General features: G+C 39.4%; 1 protein-coding gene and 1 long non-coding RNA gene across 5 annotated transcripts in view; both read left to right on the top strand.

Moving 5' to 3' along the window:
• GALNT7 (polypeptide N-acetylgalactosaminyltransferase 7) overlaps nucleotides 1-12754 on the top strand; it is a 122391-nt gene that overhangs the window by 22311 nt on the left and 87326 nt on the right. For 2 of the 4 annotated variants that reach the window (XM_045552497.1, XM_045552498.1), the window contains exons 1-2: nucleotides 41-167; nucleotides 666-800. The exons of the other annotated variants lie outside the window; for them this stretch is intronic. The gene's annotated coding sequence lies outside the window, so the exon portion shown is untranslated. Of the gene's footprint in view, nucleotides 1-40; nucleotides 168-665; nucleotides 801-12754 lie in introns of those variants that run through there. 4 annotated transcript variants of the gene reach the window in all.
• LOC123638693 lies at nucleotides 5097-6929 on the top strand. The gene is made up of 2 exons (XR_006735450.1): nucleotides 5097-5293; nucleotides 6456-6929. It is a non-coding gene; the product is annotated as an uncharacterized LOC123638693 (long non-coding RNA).

Below are 12754 nucleotides of genomic sequence, written 5' to 3'. Positions count from 1 at the left end.
TCTTATTGAAGGTAAATTTAATCTGGTTTTCAGCCATAGGAAGATGCAGACCGAATCTTGAAAACATCCTCCGTACTTTTTGTTGCTATTGAAGAGATTGGTGAAGGATTTTGTAAACCTGAGAACTCTTAGATTTCCTTAGCTAAATTTCAACCTAGAATCAGTGGGTAAGTAGCAGATGTTAATTTTTAATGCTAGTTTAATAATAATTTGTTTATATGATTTGGTTCACATGCACATAAAGTATTTATAAAGCCATTTATTTCCTTTAATTTCAAGACCAAAATACAAAGTCTGCCTTTGGGATTTGGAATTAATATTCAGTGTTTTGGGCTTGATGAAGTATCCTCAAACAAGCCTGTCATGGCTCTTATACTTTTATTGTTTTTATTTCTTTATCCTCTTCTCTAAGTATTTGTGACTACTTCCCTTGTGGCTATTTTAGTTATTTTTTAAAAGGTGATGAAATGATCTATAAAAGCAGGAGGCACCGTCTTCCAAAGATTGAAGGGGACCTGAGCAGTTGGCTCTAGGCTAACTTTGAAATGCCTTTCATATTTGAAACAGTTCTCTGAATCTATTGCCTTTCCATCCAAAAGATGTTTAAATGCTTGAATTGGTGTTCCGTCTTCTCTGGAGTAAACTTGACTATATAATTTCTCCAGGATCTTAGTGTGTTTCTGCAAAGAAATAAAGATGACGTAAACCCCCCCTCTACTTCCTGGTGCCTTCAATACCTGAGTGTAAGCCAGAAGCATATTTTCTTCTCTAGGAACAGTGGATCCTGAAGATAATCTCAGGTAGGAACAGAGTTGTCCTCGCTTGGCTGTTCTCTTTGGACAGTCTGCAATTACTGTCAAGAACTTCTGTTCCATTCCCTGGTTACGATGGCTCAGATGAGATGACTTAGATGAGATAGGTAAAGGAACTTATGCTTGGTTTACTTATGTGTCGTCTTGTAGTGAAGATACTAGATCTAGCATGTGGGATTCAATAATGAGGACAGAGAGAGTCCATACCACCATGTGTGGACATTTTAATTGAAGCTCTAAAACTAAAATATGCCTCTTACTAATGTTTACAGTCAAAAGAATAGCTACCGTCAAATAAATATGGATGTGGCTAATAACCTCAACTACTTAACTTTACTTGCTTTTAGATGTGGATGAGATGCTTAAAGTTATTTGATAATTCTCTATTAATGGGGAAAAATATCTAACTCTTAGACAATACAAACTTATATTACAGTTTCCTAGTTCATATTTTAATAGTGAAGGGACTCTTAAGTTAGAATGTATTTAGTTGTTTAAAATGGAAGCATTTTATGTGTTAAGACCTTCTAAAAGGAACTTGGAATTTGGGGCAGGGATAAGGCACTATTATTTGGTAATGTGCAGATTGTTGTTTGGTTGTCACAAAAGCAAATTAGTTTGGCGATTATGGTGCAATAGTGTAACAATGCCCTAACCTCAGAGAAACTTCCATATTTGGATTTTGCTTTGCTTCCTGAATATTATTTTCATTCATTCCTATTGCTTAAAGAGCAGGTTTATGCATATAAAAGTTGGGTTCTTTACCCAGACATCCAGAGGTACATTTGAGAGGTACATGTGTTTCAGAGAAGGTGAAATTTTTAGATCCTCCTTTTTTTTCCTGGCAGGGAAACAGAAGAAACTATATCATTTGGGGTTGTCATGATGTGGGTAGCAGAGATCTAATTCCATGAATGCCTTCTCTGTGCAGATTCTTAAAAGTAACCCTAGAGTTTCAGAGTCTTCACTGAAATTATATTCCTTTCTTAAACAAAATAGTGCTGCTATGCAGGCTTTCTGTAACCTAAGTTTTTTTAAAAAAATAAGTTTATATTGCATCAAGATGGTAGTATCTAGAGCCTATTATAATATGTTCTCTTTAAAAGGGTAAAGACATTTCATGTATATGAAGGAAAAGAGAAGGATAAGTTTGATTAAACCCTGGACTAGACTTTTGTGATAAAATTAATTCCTTTCTTAATGAACTTAACAATTCAGCAATAGTTAGATAAAGACCTTTCTTTTCTGTCTTAGACAGTAAAGGGATGAAAAATAGTTGTACTACTGGTAATCAGAGGTGTTCCTAGTTTGTTCTGATGCGTGGATTCCATAGTCCCTAATATTGTTGAATATTAAGAGAAAGTTTCTGCACAGCTAGTTTGTTCTTGCCCAGGAACTGTACAAGCAGCAGGTAAACACGTGTAGGGGAGGGTGAGATGCTCTCCTCTTTACCTGCTCCAGCTTGACCAGCTGCGCCTCACTTGGTCATCCCACAGCTCAGACCCAGGAATGTCCAGGCTCTGGTGGGAGAGAAGTGGGGGTTGAAGAGGCGCAATAGTGGGAGGGTGGGCTTTGGAACCAGAGAGTTCTGAATTTCGGTCCTGATCTATCCTCTGGATACCTGGGTGAATTGGGGTGTATTACTTCATGAGTCAGAGCCTCACTCTCCTGACCTGTGAAACAGAGATTGTGCCACCCTCCCAGGGCTGCCCTAAGGGTGGGGAGGCCAGTAATTACACCCTGGGAGCCCCACAGTGCGCCACCTTTCGTCCCCACGCGGCCTTGTGAGGGTGAGCAGCTTGCTTTATTTGCTCTCACTGGACCTGTTTCTCTGCTGTGGAGAAGGGCACTGCTCAAAGCAATGTCCACAGTCTCTCCCGTAGTTAATCCATCTTCATGTGCCTCTTCCCAGAGTGCCCTCCTGTGAGGAGATCCATTAAAAATACAAGAAATTCCAATGGCCAAATAAATTCCAATGGCCGAATAAGTTCTGTGGCCAGACAAGTTTGGCAAAATCTGTTTATTACACTTGCCTCTTAAAGATTCTCAAGCCTGAGAAGTCTTGAAGGAATTTAGCTTTCTTTAACCCAGAATTTCACAAACTTACATGAAAACAAAATCTTTATTTAGTGTGATAATCTATTAACATCAATTCATTTGTTATTTCAGTGAATAATGTTTGAGAACTTGCCGTGGGCCACAGACAGGGCCGTGGGCGCCGCAGGGAGGGCGGGAGGTAGAGAGAGAGGTAAAGAGTGAAATGATGGTTCCAGGTACCGACACTGAGGACATGATAAAGCAGTGTGTGGGTACCGTGGGTGAGAAGTGAGAGCTGTTTTAGACCAGATGGCCATAAAAAGCCTCTCAAAAAGGTGATATTCGAGCTGGAATCTGAATAATTCAAGTGAACTGGTCTTGCAAAAATCTTGGAGGGTAGAACCTTCTAGGCAGAGAGAAAAACAACAAAGGAATTCGTGTTCTTGGGAGCACGCTTTGAGGAAAGCTGTTACAATAAGGGCAAAGAGTGTGTGCTTAAGAAATATTTCCTAAGAAAATGTTTATATACATAATATTTGTAAATCTAATTTATCCAGCATTATGTGCTAGATATTGTGTGCTGCAGACACAGAGAAGACATCTTGTTACATTTAAAGAGTAGAGCAATTCAGAGGAGAAAGTAATTCAGGTGACCGGGGGGCAATAAGTTGTATGATGGAGGTAACGTGTAGTGGCTGAGGCTGGGGCCGGACTGGCAAGGTTCAAGTGCCAGATCTGTCACTTACTTTATAACCTTGCTTAAATAACCTCTTTGCACATTAGGGACATTAATATTGCCTCTTTCAGTAGATTGTTAGTATATGCAGAGTTCTTAGAACAGTGCTTGGAACAAAGGAATGAACCGCTTGACAAAATAGAAGATGATGGTGGTGATATTGATATCCTAATATAATCATTATCATTTTTGTGGTTAGCATCACTGTAATCTTTTACCTAGTGCCATGGCCCAGCCCAGATGCCTGGATATTCTTTATCCCTCCTAAGGGGACCCGGGTCTGCCCACGAGCGGTCCTGTACATTGTCTTCCACCACGTAGGCACGATCCTTACCCAACAAAGAAGAGATTAAAACTTGCTTCATCTGTTTTCTACTCAAGTTGACTTCGTTCAGTACTCCCACCGAAAGCAACACAAAACAAACCACAGAGTTTCTTGAGGATTTATAAGTCTGGTTGTTTTCTATTTGGGGCAGGGTGGTAGTGGGTAGTGGTGGTGGTTGGGTTCAGGGTAGGATGGAACAAATCAGAATCTGCAGTGAGCTACTTGCTGGAAGAATTGGATTAGATGAGAACCACAGTTCTGTAATAATAGTGGATTATCATCAACGGTGGCACTAAAAGATTCACCGTGTTCCTTCTGAACCAATGAAAGTTAAAATTTTCCTGGAACAGTTTAGTACATTATTGGTTTCTAATTCTTGGAAAATTGGCCATCTATGTATAGAATAAGAAAGTCTCTATTGCTGCAAATATTCATAACCTGAAGAACCCATTCCCTAACCATTTTAGATAAATGAGAGTTTTTTTTTTTATGAAGCTAAAGAAATTATTAAAATTCTATTTGTGTGTGGAAGAAGCCATTTAGCTAACCAATTATATACCTAACTTCTGTAGCAGCCCTTTGGAATTAATCTAATTGCATGCTATTGAAAGTCAGTCACCTTTTGCAACATGACAATTTTATGCCAAGGGAATGAAAATGTCAGGCCTTTCCATTACAGAGAGGCACGTTTTTCCTTGATTGTTTAAGGCAGAAAGAAAGCCTCTCAGATTAATCTGTTTAGGACTATTTTCAGTGGCCTGTATATGTCATATGTGCTGTCATGTTCTGTTCTTGGATACTGCTTTCCAAACCTATGGGATTCTACTCTTAAAAAACAAAATCTCACTTGACATATCATTTGATTCTGGGAAGCCTAATTAGCACACTAATATCAGAGAGCTGACAACCTCCTACATATTATTTTAGGATTCAATGTACAAGACCGTGTTATTCTAGGTATTTGAATAGCATATATTCTCCACAGCTTGCTAACAGCAGTTTTATTTGTCTTTTTAAATGTATGCCTCTTTGGTCTTCAGGGTATGCTGAGGAGTGGGAAGTGAATTTGTAATCCTAAAGAATATTGCAGCAAATATATCTTTGCAGGATACAGCTATTTCCTTTTTTTTTTTTTTAGTACAAAGATCCTATAATCCTGAAATTTCGTATTTTAGATTGTGTTATGTGTTGCTTTTTATTTCAGTGAGACAAAACTAATACTCTGAATGAGAAAAGAATGAGGATGGCATTTCTCAAATGTCACTCTTGAACCTCAGATTAAAAAGAGAGATTCATCACAGAAAAGATTAAGAGAAAAGAAAGAAAGAACATTTATGGAATAGCTAATGTGTGCTAAGGATTCTACTAGGTGCTTTCATAGAGGTATTTAATTCTTGCAATAAACCTTCAAGATTTGTAATATCTATCACAAATAATGTGTTCAGATTAAGTGTATGGCCTAATGATATTGTATATTACTGTTTTTGACTTGGCTTTGAACATCTGTGAAGTTCAGACCTAATATTTTATACCTACTTTTAGCAATTATATGGGACCTTTAAGAATAAATTTTGTGCTTATCTTTTTTTCTCCTGATTTTCCTGCCTTCATTTTTCTTTTCTGCCTGATATTTTAAAAATTATATTTTACTATAGATTTTTAGATAAGCTACCTCGTGTCCTTTTCAATATAAGGTATGGTTATTTAATGAATTAACTAATTACAAACTTGGCCAAAGTCAAACAAGTAGGAAATAGATCTAAATACTAATATAAACCCAAATATGGTAAATTTCAGAGTTCCTATTGCATCTTCCTGCCTTATGGAATCAAGATAAAAATAAAGAAAAAATTTAAGTGCTTTGAAAGGGTTCACAGCTATTTGTATGACTAGAATATAATCTATTTTAAGTAAGGAGAATTGGGTTATATGCTATATCTAGATTGAGCCAAACCGGTAAGTCATTTTCAGTCTGTAGGATTCAATTTAACATTGTATTAACATTTATGAAAATGCCAACTCCCATTCAGAGCAGATGACCAGCAGGCGATAGCAGAGAGGACATCTTAGAAAAAGGACCCTTTTTCTAGTAACTGCTGATTGCATCCTACAGCCTTCCGTGTTAATTAGCTTGTAGTGTCTCGGTAACGTTTCAGCCAGGCTGCCTAGAACACTGCAGACATCTTTTCCTCAGCCCCCGCTAGGGTGCCTTGAAGGTAGAGAACTTTTGGACCCTTCTGTCTATTAGTAGATTTAAAAATGATGGCCTTTTTGTGAGTGGATGCCTGGGTCTTATGAAGAGGGGAAACGCTTACCAAAAGAAAACACAGAAGATTTTATTTTTATGAATTGTTTATTGGGAAGTCTGGTTTTGTTTAAGGCAGCTGTGTGCTGGTCTAGAAAGTTCATTATATTTATTTTTTTCTTCTTATGATTATTGTTGCTATTTTGTAACAATATTGATATTGTATAATAGAAATGCCCTGTATTTCTGAAAACTAAAAAGCAAACAGTATTTAAAGTGCTTTTTCTGGTTCATCCCCAGTGTCTGGCACACAACATGGTTCTGACAAAGTCCTCTCGGATATCCAGGGTGAATGAGCATTCTCCGAAAGAGAAGCACAGATCACTGTGGGCCCAGCTCTATGCCAGGCATCAGAGAAGGTGGAAACCACTGCTACCTAAGCTTGCAGGACACTGGAGGGAGGAGAGTTTGTGAAGGTGGTTTGCTAGTGCAGGTCTGCAGTAGCCATCCGGAAGGTGGGGAGAGGGATCTGCCTGCCTAGCTTTGGTCATGCTGTTGCCTCTTCTTAGATTCCTCTCTCCATCCTTTTCTGCCTCTTCAGTCCTTATCTGTCTGTCAGAGTCTAGCTCATTCCTACCTCCTCCAGGAAGCCTTATCTGCTCACCTCAGGTCAAAATTATTTCTTCTTTTCCTGGCCATTTACGGCATTTGTTTGACCACACAATCTATCCCGTAATACTGGTATTTCCTAATAAAAGCTATCATTTTGTTGAATACGGACTATGTGCTTGTTTTTATTTCACAGCAGCCCCATGAAGTACATATTGTCATTGTCCTGCATTTCAGTCCATCTCTCCCTTCAGGTCTATAGAGACTTGCTTGATGTATTCGCTACTCTGATGTTGGGTGCATGTGTATTTACAATTTTATGTTCTCCTGATGAATTAACCCCTATATCTCTATATAATGACCTCCTCTGTCTCATTTGACAGTATTTTACTTAAAGCATACTTTATCTGATATAAGTATAACTACCTTCAAAGGATGGCTTTTCATTTGTTTGTTTGTTTCCATTTGCATAGAATATCTTTCTATCCTTTCACTTTTAGTCTGTGTGTGTCCTTACAGGTAAAGTGAATCTGTTGTAGACAGCATATAGTTGGGCCTTGTTTTTTTTTTTTTTTTTTTTCATCCATTCAATCACTTTACATCTTTTTATTGGAGAATTTAATCTGTTTACATTCAAGTTAATTATTAATAGGTAAGGACTTACTGCCATTTTGTTAATTATTTTTTAGTTGTTTTGTAAATCTTTCATTCCTTTCTTCCTCTCTTCCTTTGTGATTAGGTGATTTTCTCTAGTAGTATGCTTTGATTCTTATACGTTTTTGCTTTGTGTTATGAGGTTTACATAAAACATCTTATGGTTATAACAGGCTATTTTAAGGTAGTAACAGCTTAACTTTGATTGCATTAAAAATACTCTACGTTTTTATTCTACTTGCTCCCACATTTTCATATTTTTGATGTTATGGTTCACATCTTCATATATTTCACTATTGCAGTATTAGAGTATTCTGAACTTGACTGTGTACTTACTTTGACCAGTGAGTTTTATTCTTTCTTATGTTTTCATATTACCAATTAGCATCCTTTTCTTCCAGCCTGAAGTACTCCCTTAAGTATTTCTTATAAGCAAACGTGGTAGAGATGAATTCCCTCAACTTTTGTTTGTCTGATAAAGTCTTTATCTTTCCATTTCTGAAGGGCAACTTAGCATGTAGAGTATTCTTGGTTGGCAATTTATTTTTTCCTTCAACACTTCAAATATATCATTCCACTTTCTCTTAGCATGTAAGGTTTCTGCCCAAGTAGTCTGCTGCTAGCCTTCCTGGAAATCTCCTTAATGTTATTTGCTTCTTTTCTCTTGCTATTTTCAGGATCCTCTCTTTATCTTTGACTTTTGACAGTTTGGTTATAACATGTCTTTGTGTAGTCTTGTTTGGATTGAATCTGATTGGAGACCTTTGACCTTCCTGTACCTGGATATTTATATCTTTCCCCAGATTTGGAAAGTGTTCTGCTTTTTTTTTTTTTTTTTAAATAGGCTTTTCTCCCCTTTATTTCTCTCTTCTCCTTCATGAATTCCTAGGACTGAATTCTTTGCTCTTTTGATGCTGTCCCATTAATCTCAGAAGCTTTCTTTTCCCTTTTCTTTATTTTTTCTCTTCTGACTATATGTTTTCAAATAACCTGTCTTCAAGGTCACAGATTCTTAAAGCTACTTGATCAATTCTGGTTTTGATACTGTCTATTGCATTTTTCCTTTCATTCATTATGTTTTTCAGCTTAAGAATTTCCATTTGATTTTTAAAATTTCAGTCTCTCTGTTAAATTTCTCATTTTGGTCATTTATTTTCTTGATTTTACTGAATTATTTCTCTGTATTTTATTGAAGTTTGCTAAACTTCCTTTAAATAATTATTTTGAATTCTTTGTCAGGCAGTTCAAATATTTCCATTTTTGAGGACTCAGCACTTGGAAAGTTATCGTGTTCTTTTGGTGGTGTTATATCTCTTGGTTTTTCATGTTTCTTTTTGCCTTATGTTGATATCTGCACATTTGAAGAAGTAGGGACTTATTCCAGTCTTCGCAGACTGGCTTTGTCTGGGAAAGCCATTACCTGTCAGCCCATCCAGAGATTCTGGGCAGACCCACCTGGTGTGATTTTCTGGCAGGCTAGCTGCTGGAGTCTTTGGGCAAGCTGGCCTGTGCCTGGGTCAGCAGATGGGTGGTCCTGGTGCCTGGGTTTATGGGGTTGTGCCCAGAGCCTGCATCCACTGTGTTGAACCTATTCATTGGGTATGCAAGGGCAGGGCTGGAGCCTGGGACCATAAGGGCTAACCTGGTGCTTGAGTGGGCCTTGAGCTTGAGTCTGCAGGTGGTAACCAGGTACTAGGGTGGGCCAAGCCCCTGGGTCCACTGTAATGGACCTAGGGTCTGAGTCTGTGGGGTCAGGGCTCAGTCTTGGGTCTGCAGAGGTGGTCCTGGAGCCTCAGTACATGGGGGCCAACATAGCAGTGGGGTCTACTGGGATGGGTCTGGACCCTGGGTCTGCTGGAGCACAGGGCTGCAGGGACCGGACTGGCACTGGGCAATCTTGAAGCCTGTTCCCACAGATGCCAGCCTCATGCCTGAGGCCAGAAGTGCTGACATATTGTTGGGTCCAAAGCCTGGGGCTGTATAGGCAAATCTGGCTTTGGGATGATCTGAAACCTGGGGTGGGCATGCAGTCTGGGGCTTTAGAGGCTGGCCTGGTGCTTGATGGACCCAGAGCCTATACCTACGGGGATTGACCTGGCCAGTTGTTTGGTTGTTGGCCTGATGACTAGGGCTGCAGGGCCAGACTGGCACTTGGGTGGGCCTGAAGCCTACTGTTACTGGAGCCACTGGGGTTGGTCTGGTGGTAGGGTGGGCCCAGAGACCGAATCTGCCAGACTGCCCTGGAGCCTGGGATGCAGGGTCCTGCTTGATGCTAGAACAGACTTGAAGGCTTAGTTTGCAGGTGCTAGCCTGGAACCTGGGGTCGCAGAGGCTGGCCTGGTGCTGGGTGGGCCTGGATCCTGTGTCTGCAGCCTGGAGGCTGGGTCTGTGGGTGCTGGCTTGATGACTAGGGCTGCAGGGTCCAGCCTTGCACTGGGTTTTATTGGGGCAGGCCTGATTTTCCTGGGCAGGTCCAAGGCAAAGTCCAGTGCTTACCTCCTTCTCCTTCCTTCAGTGGAGGGTATCTCTCTCCATGCTGTGCTGCTTGGGGTCAGGGGAGGGGTGATATACGGGATGTAAAACTGTCCTTCCTGCCTTCTTCAATGCATCTGTACTTACTTCTGTGCTACACCCAGGTACTGTAATCTCTCACTTGGTTTCCTTAGCTCTTGGGAAGGTATGTTCCTTTGTGGATAGTTGTTCAAATTGATGTTTCTCCAGGAGGACAGGTGCTGGAAAGCCCTGTTCTGCTGTCTTGCTGACATCAGTCTCATTGTCCCAGATTTACAGATGAAGTAACTGAGGTTCAGGAAATTTAAACCTTTTGCCAAAGACACAGAACTAGTTAGTAGAGCCAAGGCTCCAACTTTGGTCTTCGTGACTTCAGAAGCTCCTTGGTTCCACTGTGTGGATCTGAACTCTAAAACAAGGCTTTAGGTTCTTCAAGATTTTTTTTCCCTTTCTTATGTTGAAGAAATGGGAAGTAGCAAAGAACAGTGAAGGATGAGGGAGAATTGTCCCTGAGTCTGCACCATGCCCAGGAGTTCTGTTGCTGAGGGAAGGGGCAGGAGGGGTGCGAGGGAGGCTGTCCACACTGCCCAGTTGAAAGTCTTTCTCCCACTGGAGTGGTTTCGGATTTGGTGGACTGTACTTGCAGCCAGGGGTGACACTGCCTCTGGCTGCCACTGGCTGCCATTGCCAGGCCTTTGGAAACTGCTGTTGTTGCTACCAGGGCCTCTGTGAAAAAGGTGCTTTGCTTTCTGTCACGGTGGCCACACCAGCCTCTCCATTGACAGCTCCTGTCGGTAACGGTTGGGGTTTACCAACCAGTAAGTGGACTCCACAGCTGCCGTCTTTACCTGCGTGGCCTCGTATGTTGGCTTGAGGCTGGGGTGTGCTAACTTGCCTCCCCCAGGTCTTTCTCACAGCCGTATCATTTACACTGTTTGCAGTGCCCGGACTCTGCAGGGGCACCGGAACTTCTCCCACGGGGACTGTTGCCTTTTCGCTGGAGCTGTGTGCACTACCAAGGATGTTAGCTATCCTCTAGCAAGAGTACCCCTTCATAAGCTTGTTTAAGTCTTAATTCAAAAATAAATTTTTGTAGAAAATACAAAGAAGAATAAAACAAGAAGTACCACCCAAAGATAACTTGCTAAATTTTGGTATGTGTTATGCAAGTATTTTCCCACAACTATGTATATGTATTTACATAAAGAAAACAAACTTTTAAAATAAAATGGCTCAGTTTGTACCTACAGCTTAGCAGTCTTTCAAAACTGTCTTCCATATCATTAAATACTTTATTGTTTAGTAAAATTATTAAGCTAATCCTCTAGTGAGTTGTTTTCTACCTCTCTGCTGTTGTAAACAGTTCTGTGATAAGACTTGATGTAGCTAATTCTTTGTGCACATTCTTAAATACTGTATTTTCCCCCTTTCTTTGTGGTTTCTTTGTTTTTCAAGTAATATATGTGCATGAGGGAAGTAACTAAGCTGCTCTTCCTCCTGATTCACAGCCTCATGATTTTCCTACATTTTTGGATTTTAATTGTTGGATCAAAGGGTGTGCAAAAAATTAAATCATTTGCCTTCTAGAAAGGTTATGTAAGTTTACTCTCTTATTAGTAACTGAAAACCCTGTCAACACTGGATATTATCATTTTAGATTTTGTCAGTTTTGTAAGTTAGGAAAGGAATTTTACAAATTGCCTGTTTTTTATTTTTTAAAAGAGATGTGTTTATTTTTTCCTATTAGTTTGCAAGAGTTTTTTTGGGGGGGCTGGTATTTAAAAATAGCAAATTTGGTATCATAAATATTATAAATATTCCCCCTAGCTGTTTGTGTTTTCATTTTATTTGTGATATTTTAAATTAAAACATTATTCAAGGTTACAGAAGATGTAATTGTTAAAATGAAAAAGTATACTATTTTCTACTTAACAGCATTAGAAAATATGCAGTTCTTCCTATTTTTGATTTAACAATAGAAAATTTCTATGTACTCTTTGATAGAAAAGATGCAAATTTGACCTCTTTCCCATTCACCTCTCATCCTATCAATATTTGAGATTTTAAAAAATTCTTCTCTTATTTATCTTTATGACTTGAAATACACCTAATTCTCAATTTTAAATTTCATTATCATTTAACAGCATCTCTTGACTCTCTTCTTTATGAAGTGAGAATATTAGCACCTTTATCCTTTCTGTCGCCTCCACCCTGCAGACCAAGCCAGAGCATTTCCAGAAGCTTCTCCCTCCTCTGTAGTCTACACAGGACGGGCTACCATCTCCATTGCAGCTCTCTCAGCCGGTTCATCCACCAGCCGGCTCTCATTGGCTTCCTCTCTTTCTGCTCTTTCTCTTCGCCACAGGTTTTCCTCCTTGGCTATCTTTTTAGTTAAATGGGTTCCCAAAAGATGAAAGGCCAGTGTGCCTACCTGTCATCTTGAGCTGAATGAACCTTATGGTGGCTTTGGATGTATAGAATTTTAAAAATTTTTATGTGATCCAACCTAGAAGTGATTCCTTTTGGTTTTACCTTTGATGCCATGTTTAGAAAGTCCTTCTCCAATTTAAGATTATGTATCTCTAGTACTTCTGTGAATGCTTTCTTTTAAATCTTTATTAATTTCCGGAAATTGTTTTGGTGGGCAGAATAGATCTTTTGTTCAAATGGTTAGCCAATCGCCCCAATATCTTTGATTAAATAATACAAAATTTTGAAGTACCACCTTTTATTAAATATTAAATTCTTGTACATCCGTGTCTGTTTCTGAACTTTGCTTCATTAATCTGTCTCTGTCTACCCTGGTGCCAAACTTTTAATTATTG

This window comes from Lemur catta, chromosome 5 (genome assembly GCF_020740605.2).
Source record: "Lemur catta isolate mLemCat1 chromosome 5, mLemCat1.pri, whole genome shotgun sequence".
NCBI classification, from domain to species: Eukaryota; Metazoa; Chordata; class Mammalia; order Primates; family Lemuridae; genus Lemur; species Lemur catta.
Note: the sequence above shows the minus strand (reverse complement) of the source record. Positions and strands in the feature narration are given on the sequence as shown.